Source organism: Bactrocera tryoni, unplaced genomic scaffold (genome assembly GCF_016617805.1).
Source record: "Bactrocera tryoni isolate S06 unplaced genomic scaffold, CSIRO_BtryS06_freeze2 scaffold_11, whole genome shotgun sequence".
NCBI classification, from domain to species: domain Eukaryota; kingdom Metazoa; phylum Arthropoda; class Insecta; order Diptera; family Tephritidae; genus Bactrocera; species Bactrocera tryoni.
This window is the reverse complement of record NW_024395824.1, coordinates 12,637,439-12,652,669: the sequence shown is the minus strand read 5'-3', so window position 1 is coordinate 12,652,669 and position 15,231 is coordinate 12,637,439.

The window sequence follows — 15,231 nt, the reverse complement described above, 5'->3', positions numbered from 1 at the left end:
GCATCGGCCACTTTCTATCGTTTTATGTTAAAAGCCAAAACAATTCATAAACAAAAAAAAATACATATTTCAAAACATAAGCATGTGTTCAAAATTCATGTAAGAATCATTTGAAAAATTGTTTACTTAAAAAATACGAAATAAAATCACATATGTATGTAGCTACTGGCAGTGGGCTACAGTGGTTTTTGTTTACATATCCATATATGTAAATCAGTGTTGTCCAACGTGACTGTGTGCACGTTATGCTTGTGTTGGTTATTCTAGCGTCAACTGATCGCAAAATTCTGTTTTGCTTGCCTACGAAGTTGAATACAGTAGCACAATCGTGCTTTCACAGACACTTGTCGCGACATGTTGGTGTGAGGTGTCTGGCACTGTCCGTGCGCTATTGTGCGCATAGGCCGTGGACAACGCTGATATACATATGTACACGAACAAAAAAGGTTGAATCATAATTTGAGATGAGTGCACAATAGCTGACAAATATTCCCGAGTTTTCTTACGCGTAGTATCTGGGTTTTAGCAGTCGATTTTGCAATTATATTCGATGAATTATCATATGATTAGATTAGATATAGGGCGTGCTCTACTCCTGCACTGTTATTCACTATAACAAGAAGCATATATGTACATATGTATATGTGTAGAAACTGTGAACTGTCATATACATACATATATTTATATATGTACTATTCCATAAGGGATCGTCTCAGTGTAACCCTCCGAAAAATCACAGATTTTCGCGATTTTTTTTAATGTTGGAATTAACTAATTATTCCTATTTTTTTATAAATAAATACGTTCATGACGAATACAAAATGAATTCTTTATGTTTTTTTATTGGGTGCACAATAATTAAATAAATGATTGAAATGACACGTAAAAAAAGGTCCTGTACGACGTCCACGATTGCGCCCGCAATTTTGGTCTAAAGCTAAAATTTCAGTGCAATGCGCAATGGAAGCTTTTTTGTTTTATCTTTAAAGCTCTTCCTTTGAGAGTGGAAACTGTTTTAAAAAACACCATTCTGAGAAAAGCGCGTTTAAAGATTCCCCACTCTGTTGCCTTTCTACAAGAAACGCTCGATTCCAAAAGTTGAAAGAATTTTTATTATACTACATAGTATCCGATAATGCAACAAAAAAATCTATTTCTCGAAAATTTCATACTGAGACGATCCCTTAAATGATTTACGAAGTCAATAAAATATGTACATAGATTTCCAATTTAATTATTCCATTGCTATCACGATAAATGATATCCTTGACAACAAGGAGCGAGTTCAATGTACAGTATGCTTTAACCACAAAAATTTGTGGCCGGGTCTTCTAATAATATAATATATACATATATGTATAATTTTGTTCAAAAAAGTAATAACTCATATTTTCCTTTATTATTGCAGAATTCGAAAAGTGGAATAACGGAGTTAAAAACGTTTACTATGTTTTTCACAGTTAAAACTATTAATTTCACAAGTGAATCGAAGCACAATGTAACTTTTGGTTTCTCAAATGAGTTTTAAAGAGAGACAATTATAAACGGACAAACACAAACCATAATTACCTAAATGAATTTAATTTAACGTCATCACAATGTACCTATTCACTGCACTGGACAAAAAAACGCTACTATATCTCAAATTATTGCTAAATATATCTACTTTGAGAAGGGTGAAATCAACAATTCGAACAATAAAAATTAGAAGACGAACAATTGCTCTGACTACTAAAAGAAAATTCAAAGTCAAATCCCAAAAGCATAGTACCGTTGCTTATTCTAATGTATATTTGTACGCAATAAGACTTCAACTATCTCCTTCCTTAGAATGTCAGAATAAAACCCAAACAGATTTAACTGTTAAAGATGGATATATGATAATAATAAATAAATCATTATAACCTTACAATCATTTGTTAAAAATTATTACCACATAAGAAAATAAACTAATCCAACAATCAATCATTGCAGCGCTAAACACTGAGTGTTGGAACGTACGCTAAATTACATCCAAACTATGCGGAGTATACCAATCTTAAAGATGGTATGAATATCTACGGAAATTAAAATTATATTTGTAATTAAAAACTGAAGAAGTCAATCTTTAATACGTAAATTTATGCATATGTATTTATTTACATAATTATACAATATGAATTATTAGCCGTAATTAAAGTATATATGATAACTGAATTAAGCGTCCAGAGAAAGGCTTAAATATGATGGTAAGTAAATAAATAGATACGTGTTTATATATAACTAATAAATATGTATATGTCTTTTTGTTTATACATTTACTTTTATTATTATTTTAAGGCAAAAATTCTCATTCATAGGGGCATGTGTACGGCAAGTCCAAAGTTAAAGTTGACGAAAAAGAAATTAGGAGCACCTTTAAGTATTTTGCGCATATTGATAATCATATAATTTAACTAAGTTTAATTAGAATCTGATAAATCTAAAGTTCCATCAAAGAACGCTCCTTTCAACAACTTGGATTACAGTAACAAACAAATCCTTATTAAATTTTATCCCATGATTCCACAACTTCATAAATTCGTCCGAAAAAGACGATTTGTGGAGGTCTTTGCAAAAGGCCAATTCCTCATTCCACTAAAACTTCTGCGAACACGGTTTTCTGGAGGTTGGAACTAAAAACAGTAATACAGAGCATTGCCATTATGTAAGACCACTTTTTTCTTGCTCTGTGATCATTTAGCCCTTCTCCAGATTATCGATGTATAGCACATCTAGTGAATCCACAACACGGTGGCCATAACTTTGCCAACCAATAGTACACTCTTCATATTTGATGATTGATTGGATTGGATTAGGTTGTTAATACTATGTTCGGACCGATATTGAAAACATTTTGAACACACATTTTTATGTTGTGGAATCTAAGTCGTTCGGACCGATAATGTGTGTTTTCGATGAGTTTTCACTGACAACTATCAATATCGGCATTCTCTTGCTTTTGCAAGATCGCACGATGACTCAAAATGCAAAAATTCTATACCGAAATATGCAAGGCCAAGGGAGCACCCATTGCAGAATCTAGTGATATATGACGGCAGGAAAATAAACATGGGTTTGGTCTGACATATTTTACAGCCATTGCAAATAATTTTCTGCGTGTGTTTGTTTTTGTGCCGTTGCACCATGAGGAAAATTCTGCAATTTCTGCACCGTGCAAGGTTTTGCAAGAGCAAGAGCAATTAAATGAAATTAATTTTATCTTCACAAATAATAGGAATTGGCCTAGATCAGGCTTGAGACCAATTTCATTCATATTTATCGTTAAACCACGTTATGGTTATGGAAACATGTACACTTAATTTCATTTAAATATCCTATACAAAAGATTTAAGGCCAACCGGAAAGTCGGAAATCATTATACCGGCTATATTGGATATAGAGGAACATCCGGACTAATTGCATTTGAGAATTAAACTAAAGTATAGTAGCGAACATGTTTCCAGGCAATTTTATTAAGATTAATCGATTAATTATTTCTCAATAATCGGTTGTGTGGGAGAGATATGTTATAGTTGTCCGATTTTATTTTCTTTACTGTCATTGTTAAGTATGTATTGGAGGGAAAATCTGCAAAATTTCGTGCTGTTGTTTCGTTGCTTGAATAAAATAAATTGATTTTGCCGAAAAACCATTTGTTATGTTTTTTTTTAAAGTCCTGTTTATTTTGGAAAGCACCTTATCACCGTATCTTATAGCTAGATTTCGAAAAATGTTTAAAAGCGTATCAAATTGCACCTATGTACTAAATTTCCTTTCTAATCTATCGCTTTACTTGTATACATAAATTTTTTTGTCCAGCATGCAGGTATATTGTTCTTTGCTGTGTCATTTTCCTGTCCAGATCAAAGTATAGACAGTACATGGGTTTAACAGTGTCGGTCACATTTTCGGGTGACAGCCGTACACCACCGTTAGTAATTTCGTCCGCTATCTCAATGCTCTCGATGCTTGTGTGACTTGATACCTAGTAAAAGAAAAGTTGTTTCTCCTGGGGTCACTCTTCACTGCTGCCCTGCCTTCCAAGACTCGTTTGGCCGATATGCGAGACGTGCTTATAGCCTTCATTGCCGATTGGCTGTCCAAGCTGATGTGAACTATGTAGTTGCTTGCGGGTGCATTAATGGCTAGCTCCGCAGATTTCCGAATAGCAAAGATCACGGCTTGGAATATTCTGGAGTGATCCGGCAGCTTAACTCTGGACAGTATATTTCCGCACCAACTCCATTCTCCAATTCGATAAACGTTTAATATATTGCGTGCAGTTAAAATACCTTTACGCCAACCATCTCTTTGTATGTGTACTTCGAATTCTCTCCCCCAATTCATTCAGTCGGAGCTTGCCAAAGCGCCGTTATCTCGAGCCATTGCCCCAAGATTCTATATGTACATTCTCTTGTAACCAGTAATCGTTCCGCCGATTTTGCCGCTTAGTTTACAGCGAAGAATAGTAATGGGGTCTATACAGAGCATTCCAAAGTAAACGGAACAAATGATTTTTTTTGGCGAAATAAATTTATTTTATTCAAAATAGTCTCCTTCTGCTTCAATACAGCTTTTTGCACGGTCAAAGAGCATGTCGAACGAGTGTTTTAGCTCGTGGACCGGTATGGCCGCCAGTATGCCGGTGCAATCCTTTTGAATGGCCTCTACGGCTGCATAACGCTTTCCTTTCATGGGCAAATGCACTTTTCCGAAAAGGAAGAAGTCGCACGGTGCCATTTTAGCTGAATACGGGGAGTTGTTAATGGTTAAAATGTGATTTTTGCTCAAATAATTATCCTTCGAATGTTAGATTCAGAGCAATTTTTGGTCGTCAGTCAATTTGTGCAGAAAAACCGTTCACACACCTTTCGTAAGCCCAAATGTTTGGTCAAAATGCGATAAATCGATGATTTGGAGATGTTCAATTCCATTTCCATGAATTTCAATGATGATTTCGGCTGAGTTTTGATGAATTCACGCACAGTTTCAATGAAATTTATGGTGATCACGGATTTTGCTTGGCCCACATGTTGCTCGTCATTAATGCCCTCACGACCACTTTGAAAACGTTGACACCATTCGTGCACTCTGCTACGGGATAGGCAATCATCGCCATAAACTTGTTTCATCAATTGAAACGTTTCGGTAAAAGTTTAACCAATTTTAAAACAAAATTTAAAAAAAAATTTCGCACCCATAACACAAACATGCTGACACTTAAAACACTATAGCTTCACTTTCAATAGATGAAATGTAATGAAATTCTCACTGAACAATTGATAAAGATAGCAGATTTTAACGCTCCAGTCGACATATAGATGGTACCACCAGGGGGCGCTAGATTCAAAAAGTGCTGTTGACTTTGGAATGCTCCTTGTATATGTCAGGTTTAACACTAGCTCCAGAGCCGCCGTTGAAAATGTTTTTAGAGTTCTCATTATGCATAGCGTCGCGAGCCGTTAAACTCTTTCCATTGGCCTCCGGTAGATGGATTTCCGTATGCCGTTCCGCCAAACTACTGCACAGTTGAGTGGAAATGGTCTTACAATCACTGTGTAGCACTACTTCAAGAGAGAGGGAGAAACATCGCGGTTGTGCCGAGCATCTGCCTACAAGAATATAAAGCATTGCTGGTATTTTTTCTCTTTCTTCCACATTTTACTTTCGCAGCAGTTAGCACCCATGACTACCCCAAGGTACTTAGTGCAGTTCTTGAGAAAGAGTTTTGTCGTTTTTATCGAAGGGAGCTTACTATAGGCCTAATATTTTGTTAAATTTCTATCCGCCCCCTTCGATATAGTTTTAAATTTTTTCTAATAATACATAAAGTAGTTTTTACGCATGAAAAGAAAATTTTGTAATATTCATATATACCCAGTATTATAATAACACATTACCTTTATTACAGTCTCATTCACAAAGCAACTACTACTACAACAATGAAAACGATGCCTTATCCTGTAATAGCCGACCAATCAATAGCACTTTACCTAGAGAAAGTAGTAATGAACAATATAAAAATAACGTTGATGTATATAATTACAGTAATACAAATAATTACGACGTCACCAGCGACTCGAGAGGGTCAATGGATATAATAATGGAATCTGGTAATGACATATACGTGGATAATAATAGAGAATGTATGAATACGTGTGGACGTGTTAACGATGTAGTATTAAAAAACGGTGCCACTACATCAACTAAATCATTAGCATCCATATCTCTGCAAAAAGACTATAGTAATGGGAGCAGTTATATCATCAATGACAACCTAAACTATAAAAACCACGTATACAATAGTTACACTAACGATAGCTATAAGAACGTAGATATCGTTTATAGTACACCAAGCTATTACAATATTCCCATTAGTACTATAAATGATGATAATAAAGTGGGATTTAATCACGACACCAATGAATACAGTGCCGGGTACAGCAGTTGGGAGAATACTCTACATAACGACGATCACCTTAGCGGACGACATAGGTCTATTACCAGTTCGAAAGTATTACCATGCATACCAATGAAACAAAGCGGCGGGTTACTGGATGGTTTGAATGAGTATGATGACAAGAAAATGCCAGCGCAAAGTTATGATGCGAACATTCCTCTAACGACATCATCTATAGTACCGTTACAAACAATAGAGACGGTACTAATGTCGCCCAATATACGAGCGAATGAGAGCCACACGAAATCTACTTGTTCTACTTCGGATACCACTGTTTCTAAAAATATTGGTATTAAAGAGGGTGCTAATGGAGCATATAGTGGCCCGGCGTCACTGCGTTTACTGCCACAGCTTCATCTTAATCAGGAATATGGAAATGTACATCATAAGACAATTGGAAACGGTCATAATATTGGGACAATGATGTCTTCAACTGAAATCACACCGCCGACTGCAACTAATTTGTGCGAGGATACTTGCGACTATAGGACAATAATAAGAAACTATGGATATATTTATGACGATACGTATTATAATAGCAGGAACACCTCTAGAGTATCAATGTGTAATGAAACTTTATTGCAACGGCATCGATCGATGACACCACAATGCTATATGGAATACGATGATTGCAGTCCATCATACAATACTGCGTATAGCAACAGCAATGTAACCGATAATTTATCAACGCGCTGCGACTTAGCGACATATTCCGCTGAAACAGCACAAAAGTTACACCTACAGCAACAACGCAAATATGCAATTATGATGGCAATGACTACGGCGTCTGTGATAGCGTCCGGCGAAACACGTGTGCCGGTGAAACGTTCCACTGAATATGATGTGGCGACTCATAGTGAAAATGCGATAGTAGCACGGACTAATTCTGTAGCATTAAAAGCTCAAGCTTTTGGGGGCTATGATTTTTGTAGTAATGAAGCGATTATATCGTCGTCATCGTTGTGGGTGCGAACGAATGCGAATGAAGGTGTAAACAGCAGAAATAGCCAAGTGGTAACAACCTCCGCCATGGTGAGTACAATAACAACGTCGGCAAGTAATATTCTACGTAATACGAGTTCGACGGTTGCAACCCATTTGACAATGGAAACACCATCAACACTCTCACTAACGACTTCATCTAGAAAATTGCCAAAACGTCTACCCACGCCAAAAATTAAAAAGAATAATAAAAATAGCAACTGCCATGACAAAGTGAATGGTTCCAACAAGAAACTACCACAATTGCCAATTGAAAAAAAAACACCCACTGCTGAAAACGTGGATGCGGCTGAATTATCAGCAACAAAAAGTATAAAAGAAAAATCGAAAATTAAATCAGTTAATGTAATTGCAATAACAAATACATTCCCTTCAGTAATGGCAGACACGTTTAGTGCATCCAAATCAGTAACATGCGTAGAATCATTAACAGCATCAATAGCATCAGCATCGTATTCAACATCATATCTACCATATAAGTCGATTGTAACAGCAACAAGCAATGCATGCGTAGTTACTGATTTTACTACAACAATAGAGAGTAAAGAACATTTAACAACAATAATGTTGCCAACTTCAACAAAGGATAGAGAAGTTATTGCGCACAGCAAAATAAACAGTTACATTAGTATTAATAATAACAATAAAACCTTTCGTAAATACGATATTGAGAAGGAAAACAGCATCAGCTACAACAATAATAATAGTGTTATCATATCACCAACATCAACTGAATGTAAATTATATGTAACAACAACAATGCCAACGAACACAATATCTTCACTTTCAGGCGAATATCCTTTTTATCTCGATCAACAGCCAAGCTATCCGATAAATATGAGCACTAGCAGCGAAAAAATTGATGATAGCATTGCGGTTAAATATTCTAGTATATATACTAACGTATATGATAATTTTTTACAGACAACTTCATCCAATTCGCCACTATCATCGCCTTCAATAAAAATTCCACCAAAAACGTGTAGTAAATTAATTAAACCCACATTGTTAGAGAACACAGATGGTATTAAAAGCACAACAGGCCAACCCGCAAGTGATATTTCATCAATAACTGTAACGACATTATCATCATCAACACCGACAACAAATAAAACAGTTATGTTTTCTGGATATAGTAGTGACAAAAGTAATAGTATTTTATGTAATGTTAAATCTAATAATAACCTAAGTACTAGTACTGATATAGGACTCAAAAATACTATAGCTATGAGTACCGAAGGAAATTCATTTGCGGCCATCGGTACTTATAATCTAAATGCTAAGGGTATATTTGATACAACAATGTCTAAAATTTATGATGAATATCTTAAAAATGCTGGTGAAAGTTATTTAATATCCACTGCAACAACTTTGTCAACGTTAACAACAACAATAGCAACAGATACCTCGTTATCAGATACGAGTTGTACACCATCAAGTACGAGCATAGTAGTTGCAAAAACGTGTGACACACTCCAGTCACAGCCTCTCACATTAAATACACTAGATAAAATGTCGGTAACCCCAACGACAGCAACTTTTCTTTTAACTTCATCTTCTTTTGATGTCCAAAATGCCTCGAATCTGAAACCGTTATTACCACCAACCGATACAACAACGCCATTTATTGGACATGATGTGGCGCGGTCAGAAAATTATCAAAATGATTCTCATAGCATAATCCCAATCACACTATCAGCAGTAACAACATTACCCGATAATAATGATGGGCCATTGCTCACAACAACTGTTGCATTAGCAAATATGGTGATAACGACAACAATTAACAACATGGTTAGTATCGCTGAAACGACTACATCAACAACATATACGGATTATTTGGCAAAATATCAACTGCCAACAGTATCAATGATCGATAGTAGCGGTGGAAGCAATAACAATGTCGTCGCTCCTGAATTACCATCATACATCAAAGAGTTTTTAATCAGTGATACAACAAATCTATATATAAGTGACAACTTCAGCAGTAAATATGATGCAATGTTGCCTACATTTGATAAGAATGCATATACATTGCCTAAAACAGATGTATGCACTTTACCAAATACAAATTTTACTCCTTTAAGCAAGGCTAGCGTCGAAAACGCTATGACTACCGCTTCAGAGGCTGAAGTAAGCAAGTACGCAGCCATTCCAACGACCATGTCGGTATCAGCAACGGTACCGTCACTCACTTCGGCATTTGATGAAAGTTTTTACGATAATTATAATGTTGATTGGTCATCGTTGGCAGCTCTTACCACTATTGACAAAAATAATACCGAAATATCAAAAAAACCAGACTTATCATCAGCTGACATATTGGTTTATAAGGATGACACCACTAAAACCGCTGCTGGAGTTAGTATAATCGGGGGTTCACAAGGTAGTTGTTATCGCCCATCTGTACTAACAAATGCAGATGCATCTACAAAAGAAAGTTCACCTTCAGCGACAACAACTTTAACAGTAGCGGAAACACCGTTATCAACTTCTGCACTTAGTGTTGCTGGTAAGGCTACTAGTATGTTTGGTGGTATTTCTAAAGGTTTCAAAGGCGGGCTCGACGGTGTGCTCAGCAGTGTAAGTACTGCAACTGCCACAAGCGATTCGGATTCAAAACAACAACAGCTGAAAAAGAGTGGATTCGGGTTTGTTTTGGCCTCGAAATTCGTTCCAAATGTAGGTGGATTGTTTGCTGGCACCACGACTCTTGTGCAGCAGACAAGCGTAGTTGGAAAATCAACAAATATAAGTATCAATGTGACCAGTACAATTCCAACAATAACTACAACAACCACAACATTCAATGTGAACACACCAATGGATAGTTGTGGTTATGGTTCCTACGCCAGTACTACATTTGCAACTACTGTTAATGACACCTACGGGCAAATAAATAGTTGCAGTGAACCATTATGTACGAACAGCCAGAACGATGATATAACTTTCTCTTACGATATGAGGGACAATGCTTTACATAGTCAGCAAAGGCAATCTGTACAATCCGATGAAATAATCTTGGCTGATTCGAGCATGATGTCTGAGAACATCGGGAATTATGGTAACAATGATGACATTATGTACGTGCAGCCACATGAAATTCTTCCTCTATTGCCTTCAAGTGAAGTGATGACTAGAGATACTAGAAAAACTGACCTAATAAACAGCTATGCATATAACGTTGGCTCTGACGGTGCTAATCTGACGCCTCTTGTGAGTGAAGAGTATGACAACGTTAACTATAAACAATATGCAGCGGATATGCAGCAAGCTGTTGATGATATGCAAAATCTTTCTAATGCAGAGCAAATCAATGAAGAAATACCTATTGGTATAATTGACGGTAGTACAACAGCTTATGTTGAAAATGATATGACAACTACATATTACCACCCACAGCAACAAAATAACATAAAACATACGCCACATCTACGACAACAGCAGATGGAAGGTTTAAATAACAAGAGATTGATAAATACTGCGTCACTTGCAAAAAAGGCTTCCTCATCTCTCTTACCAGCGATTTCGAATTTCACTGCACATGTAAGTAACCAACGACCACCTACAAGCAGCGTAAGTAGCACCAGTAGTAAGTCACCGTTAACAGTGAAGCCAGTTAAGCCTAGCGCCGGTAGTGGTGGTGGTATGTTTGGTTCATTTCTAGGGAAAGCAGCTGCAGCAGTACAGTCTGCAACACAAGTCGTCAATCAGGCGACCACATCCGTACAACTAAAGGCTGCAACAGTTATACCGTCAGCATCACTGCAAGCAGCTGCAACAATATCAACAGCATCGATTGCCACAAGTAATCAGCAGCAAAAACTGCTTTCACAACAAAGCATAACATCATCAAGCTATTATCCTGTTACCACAACAATGGCGGAGGCTTATGACAATAGAAATTTGTACAACTACAAAAATAATGTAGAAACTGCAGAAGCAACAACTGAAGCTAATAACTTAATGCCTGTTACAGATGCTGCAGGACTACAATACACCAATTACTATTTGCATGGTAATCAAGGCCAACTCCAAAAGCAACAAAACTATAAATTGTTGCCGTCGGTGCCAACAGCTGGATCCACAGGTAAAAAGCTGCCCACCATCAATAGCAGTAAATCCGGCTTTTTAATAAAGCAACAGCCAACGGAAATCTACGACGACGATCTAATTATTGATCTTGTGAATGATACCAGTCAACATCATTTGATCGGCCTTGCCGATGAACATAATGACTTGCTCGACGACAGTGAAGCCGTCGACGAACTAAATGATAATAATTTGAGTAATGTAGATGTTGATGATGATGATGAATTAGATCGGTATTCCGTTGATGATCCCATTGGTCGAGAGCTAAGCCATAAACAGCAAAGCTTACGACAAATTCAGCAAATTTATGACATCGATAGTGAGCAGGCTAATTACTACACGGACCCCCAGCTGCAGGAAGCACCGTCGGATTCACAACAAAAGTTGTCTCAACATCTCCAAGGAGGCTTGACTGCCAATGGTTATTATGAGCATACGAATGGTGGTTACGATTATCGTGAGGATTATTTTAATGAAGAAGATGAGTATAAATATCTTGAGAAAGAACAGGAAATACTCTTTCAACAACAACAGCAAAACCTACAGAAACAAAAACAAAAGTATCAATCTGAAGATTTTACCGGTATTTATGTGGAAGATAATTATCAAAGCGAAGACAGTGGCAATTATCTAGATGAAAGTTCGAGCAGTAGTGTTATTGGTGGAGCGGCAAACGCTTTAGTAAGTAAACAACAGTTAATACAAATCGCTGAAAAACCAATCGGTGGAGAGCATGACGAAATGTCGAACGACATGAGCACAATACCTACCGTACCAACAACAGATAACTCTTCTGGTATGGCCAATGGAAACACTGCTGCTTTACCGTCGTCGTCCCATCAACATCAAATTAAAAAACAGGATAGCATAATTGTGGAAGAGGATGAAGAAGACATATTGCTCAATGATAGCGGTGTCAACAATAGCGTCCTAAGTAAGGATCACCTGCCGCATAGTTGTAGGTCAAGCCATGAGTCCATAATTGAAAATGACGTAATATGCGAATTGCCGTCCATGCCCACTACAGCACCCAAGAAAAAAATGCTCGTACGCGGTGAAACCGAGGAAGTTGTCAGCGGCCACTTGCACATACTTCGCAAGTCAGAGGTTACAGCAAAGCAGCGTTGGCATTGGGCCTACAATAAAATCATAATGCAATTAAATGTAAGTACAATAACAAATTACCAAATTGATCAATGTATGTAACTAACATTTATACCTTTGGTCCTAATGTCGGAGCAATATACTTTAGAACAGGTAAGGAAGGGGTAAGTTCGGGTGTAACCGAACATTTCAAAATCTCGCAATTTGCATGGATTATTACTCTCAGATGTTGGCGCTACTGTATAATAAAAAGTTTTGCGTAAGAACACTTTTAATTAATTATTCGAAGAAACTGAATGGAGTACGATAAAATTTTGTATCTTTATAACTTGGTTTTCTTACTACATTTTAGTTGATGCCAGAAATATTTATTTTAAAATCAAACAAAATAACTCAAATGGGATATAAACTTAACCAAAGCAGCTAAATTTAATGTATTTGGTATATTTGAAAAATTTAATCAATTACCATAGCTGGAAGTCATTATTAGGGATATGAGGTTTAAGCTTAGTTCTGGAACAATTCATATTCAACAGTAAACCACATTATTTTAAGAAATTTACATAATTTCATTAAAATATAAAAAATATAACTTATAATTAAGATAAGACATCTTACTTATTTTCCGATAGTTATTTACTTATAATACGTAAAATAATCGCTTCAGAGGCTTTCAGCTCGCGATAAAGTAAAGAAGAGCTAAGTTCGGGTGCAACGGAACATTTTATACCCTTGAAACTTGCAAGAATCAATGCCAGGGAAATATTTTAAGGTGTAAAATGTCAACCAGATGAGCGAAATACAAACAATTTTGTATATGCCAGTTTGTTCAATACGCTTGCCCCAACGATCCTCCAATCTGTGAATCCCATCCCTGAAGTGAGAATCCGGAAGGTCTGTAAAATACGCTTCAACAGGCATTATGACCTTTTCATTTGATGAAAAATGCTTGCCTTGCATAACTTTTTTGAGTTCTGGAAACAAATGGAAGTCGCTGGGGGCCAAATTTGGTGAATACGGTAGATGCTCCAACAATTCGAGCTTTAATTCATGGATTTTAGGCATTGTGAAAATATTGTGACACGGTGCATTGTTCTGATGAAAAATAATTTTTTCTTCTGCAAACCGGGTTTTTCTTTTTTACGATTTTTTTCCTTCAACTGGTCCAAAAGGTTGTAATAATATTCAGAATTAATTGTTTTACCAGTTTTCAAGTAGTCCACAAACAAGAGTCTTGTTTTGATTCAGGATCATGGGTATAGACTCAAGCCTCTACCTTAGTGTTGAATCGATGCACAAAATCCACTTTATCATTTTTAAAACGCTCTAAATGTTGCTGAGAAAGTCGCGTTCGAATGTCTTTTTGTACCATAGTTAGCGAATGCGGCCCCCATTGTGCACACAGCTTTCTAAAACCCAAAATTTCACTTAAAATATGACTCACCCTGTCTAATGAGATGTGTAGAGTCTCTACTAAATCTATTTCAGTCAATCGACGATCTTCCAAAACCATATCCTTTATTTTGGTTATTGTTTCTGGTGTTTATGCGGTTTTTGGACGTCCCATTCTTGTACGACCACGTTTAATTTCAGAAACCCATCTTTCTACTGTTCTAATTGTAGGTGATCAATTATTATATGCTTTTAACATTCGTTTGTGAAATTCTTTTTTTTTTCCTTCCAAAAATAAGAATTTTATCACGATATTCAATTTTTGCCATTGTAAAAAAATACTGTGATACGGTGACAGCAAATGGCTTATAAACAAAGAATTAATTGACAGATTGAAATGAAACTTAACGTACATTTATATGAAGAGTGTACCAACAAAGCAAAAAAAAAATTGGGTTAGTAGCAACGCCCTCTCTTATCAAACGACAAAACTTTTTGAACTTATCTTGATTTAGTGCTTATTTATGGGCGATAATGCCCATCTACAAACTCGTAATTTTTGTTTGTACTGAGGAACCCGCATACCAAGATATCTCAATCTTTACTCAAGTTGAGATGATGACGGGCAGACATACAGTCACTCGGACTTCAACTTTTCTTGTCATCCTGATCATTTATAAATATATAACCCTATATCAATCTCGCTTAGTTTTAGGTGATACGTACAACCGTAAGGGAACAAAACTATTATATTATGCAGCAACAAGTTGCAAGAGTTTAAAAATTATGTCTTCTTACAAAAATTATTTACAAGAAATATGTTTTTATGCAATAAAAATTATTTGTTAAACAAAATTTTTTGAAAGGAAGGTTAAATTTAAATACATTTTTTAACATTGTACGAGATAAGAATTCCGAAATCTTAGTATTATTTAGATATTATTTTTAAAAAATCAACTGCACCCTTCTGAAAGATACTAATTCTTGCTGAGTTGAATCAGTCGTTTATGAATTATGGCTAAGGTGTAATGGGCAAGGTGGACTTCTATTTCCATTTAATAAATGAGAATAAGTTAATGACATATGATTAAGACGAAGGTGAACAAAGGCCTTGATGTCATGGCAGCGGCATGTGGCAGAAATTTAAGTCTAGTAGACTG